The sequence below is a fragment of the Rhipicephalus microplus genome, unplaced genomic scaffold, assembly GCF_043290135.1.
Source record: "Rhipicephalus microplus isolate Deutch F79 unplaced genomic scaffold, USDA_Rmic scaffold_907, whole genome shotgun sequence".
Lineage (NCBI taxonomy): Eukaryota > Metazoa > Arthropoda > Arachnida > Ixodida > Ixodidae > Rhipicephalus > Rhipicephalus microplus.
The window spans coordinates 16,709-20,443 of record NW_027465460.1 but is presented as its reverse complement, the minus strand read 5'-3'; positions in this window follow the sequence as shown (position 1 = coordinate 20,443).

The window sequence follows — 3,735 nt, the reverse complement described above, 5'->3', positions numbered from 1 at the left end:
CGTTCGACATCTCTTCCCGCCGGCCCTCTACAGCCTCTCCCGTGCCCATCCGCTCCCTTCGAGTTCGTCGGCATAGACTTATACGGACCCCTTCCGCTTACCGCCGCCGGTCACCGCTGGATTGTTACTGCCGTAGACCATCTTACTCGCTACGCTGAGACGGCAGCTCTTCCTACTGGAGCTGCCAGCGAAGTAGCCGACTTTGTTCTGCGTGCCATTATCCTGCGCCACGGCGCCCCTCGTGTTCTCCTGAGTGACCGTGGCAAGACATTTCTTTCTCGTGTGCTCGCTGAAGTTTTACAGGCCCTCTGACACAATCCATAAGACCACCTCGGCATATCATCCGCAAAACCAATGGTCTTACTGAGCGTTTTCATAGAACTTTGTCAGACATGATCTCTATGTATGTCCAACCCGATCACAAGAACTGGGACACAATACTACCTTTCGTCACGTTTGCCTATAACACTGCCATACAACGCACTACAAGTTACAGCCCGTTTTTTCTTGTGTATGGCCGTGCACCATCTTTTGTTCTAGACACCAGCTTTTTGTCCACGCCTTCTGTCCCATCTGCGTCCCTTCCGGAAGAATTCGCTGCCCGTGTCAACCACTGCCGCACAATCGCCCGCGCCAACACCTCTACCATTCAGCCCAGCGAAAAGTTCGTTGTGATGCGACACGTCGAGTTGTGTCATCCTACCCAGGCGACGAAGTGCTCCTCTGGACACCTGTTCGCACACCCGGCCTCTGTGAAAAATTCATTCACAGATACCTGGGTCCTTACACCGTGCTTGAACGGACATCGGCCGTAAATTATCGCGTCGCGCCGGTTACTTCGGCTTCTGATCGCCGTCGTCGCGGGACCGAGATCGTCCATGTGTCCTCGCCTGAAACCTTATATCCAGCGCTCATACACTTACTAAATGAACGTCTTGCAGACCGCTTTCGTGTAGGGGGGAAATAGTGTGAGCGCTGATTGTGTTGCTCATCATTTCACTTTCACCTGCGCATACAAAGCACCGTGATCATCATCATCGTAGCGGCTCGCTGCTTGCTCGGTTGCTGGCTCGCGCGTCTGGGTTGACAATAAAACGGTCGCTCCTTCGTACCTGACGTCGTCTCACAATATATATATATATATATATATATATATATATATATATATATATATATATATATATATATATATATAATATATATATATATATATATATATATACTTAAAGAGAGAGAGAGAGAGAATAGATAGACAAATATATAGATAGATAGATAGATAGATAGATAGATAGATAGATAGGTAGATAGATAGATAGATAGATAGATAGATAGATAGATAGATAGATAGATAGATAGATAGATAGATAGATAGATAGATAGATAGATAGATAGATGAATAGACATGCCGACGTTATTCTAGTTTAAAATGGCACATCAGCATACAGTCATTAAATTCTCCCCTTCAAACAAACGATCCTGGGAAACGTATTCAACAGAAAAAGAGAGAAATAATAACATCTGACTCGAGATATAAGTAACGTGAGCGCTCAAGGAAGGAAAATAGAGGGAAAAGAAAGGCGAGGAGGTTAACCAGCCTATAGGCAGCCGGTTTGCTACCCTCCGCATGGGAGAGGAATGGGGGAGATGAAAGAGAGCGGAGAGAGAAGATAGAAACAGCATATTCGGCAGCACACGCGCGCACACTCAGTCTTGTCGTTCGCGGTGTGTCACATTGCTGTTACAGTCGCTTGTTCAAGTCGGTGTCGCGTAGGAATTTCAACAGAGCTTTCGTCGCCTTCTGTTGCAATGTCTTCTCTCGGAACTTGACAGAATAGTGTCCACAGACATTTGGCTGTTGTCGATGCGCGCAAAAGCAGACGCCAGTGACTGTCTCTGGATTTCATACAATGGACAGTCACACAGGATGTGGTGTAGCGTCTCTTCGCAATGACAGGCATCGCAGAGAGCGTTATCGGCCATTCCTATGACAAAGGAGTAAGATTTTGTAAGTGCCACTCCTAGCCATAAGCGATGAAGAAGGGTGGCTTCTCTTCGGTCGAGTCCAGTGGGCATGCGGAGAGCCATCAAAGAGGACAGGTGGTGTTGACGAGTCGTATCGATGCTTTGTGGGCACCATAGTGAAAACGTGATTTCACGCGCAAGTCGTCGAAGATTACTGGCAGCATCAATCCTCGAATGTGGTATGGCTTCTTCTTGTGTTCCTTCAAGGGCTGCCCGCGCGGCAGTATCGGCATGTTCGTTCCCTATGACGCCGCAGTGACTTGGCAGCCATTGAAGCGTCACATGATGCCCCTTTTCGAGTAAAGTGTGGAGAAGGCATCGAATTTCGAAAACAAGCTGTTCGTACGGGCCGCGACGCAGTGCTGAGAGCACAGATTGTAGGGCAGCCCTTGAGTCGCTGAAAATCGACCATTGTTGCGGTGGTTCTCGATTGACCACACAAAGTGCAGCACGCAAAGCAGCTAGTTCCGCTGCTGTAGATTGCGTGGAGTGGTCAGTCCTAAAGCTGATGGTAACACCTCTTGCTGGGATAACTACTGCCCCTGACGAACACTGGCGGTTCGTGGAACCATCGGTGTATACATGTATGCTGTCTGAATATTTCTCGTGCAAAAGAAGAAGAGACAGTTGTTTCAGCACGGGCGACGAAAACTCAGATTTCCTCCGGATCCCTGGTACACCAAGATGCACTGTGGGTCGAATAAGACACAAGGTGGTATGGATGGTTTAGATGCATGAGTGAAGCCCGAGGGAAGTTTATTGTTGTATTTCACGATAATTTTGGCGAACGATGCTTGGCGCCTCACTGAAGGCAACAGTGCAAGGTGATGGCCGGGGGCACGTGCGAAGTGTCGGATGTGCGTTCTCAGGACTTCTACAACAATGTGAATTTGTATCGGATAGTCACCAGCAATTGCAATTGTTGCTTCTGTTGACGTACATCTGGGCAGACCGAGGCACACTCTCAGCGCTTGGGCTTGTACTGCCTGTAAAACACGAACATTGGTCTTGCAGGTATTGCTAAGCACGGGCAAGCTATATCTGAGGAAACCGAGAAACGGGGCCCTGTAGAGCTCCATCATGCGTCTACTGACATCCCCCACGTCTTTCCTGCCAGGAACTTGAACAGTTGAGCAATAGCGGTCAGGCGCTTCTTCATATAGGTCACATGCGGACTCCAACAGAGGTCCCTATCAATAATGATGGCCAGAAACCGGTGGGTTTTGGCGTAAGAAATCGGTCGCCCGCAAAGTGAGATGACATAAGGGTCATTGCTTTGCGAGTGAAAGCCACCAGCGCGCAATTTTCTGGTGATATGCTTAGACCTTGTTTGAACAAGTAGTTGGTAATCATAGTTGCTGCTTTTTGAAGCCGGGAACGTATCTGAGGACGTGTGACTACCGATGTCCAGACACAGATGTCGTCTGCGTATATTGAGATTTTAATGGTGCTTGGCAAGTATTCAGCAAGGCCAATTAGTGCAAGATTGAATAGCGTAGGGCTAAGAACTCCACCTTGAGGAACACCCCTGGAAGTATAGCGTCGCGTAGTTGGGCCATCTTCTGTTAACACAAAGAATGATCTTGCAGCCAGGTAACTCAAAATCCACCGAAAGACTCGACCACCAAGGCCAACCACTGCAAGAGCACCCAAGATGGCTTCATGTAGTACACTATCATAAGCTTTCACGTCTAAAAACAAAGCTGCAGATAG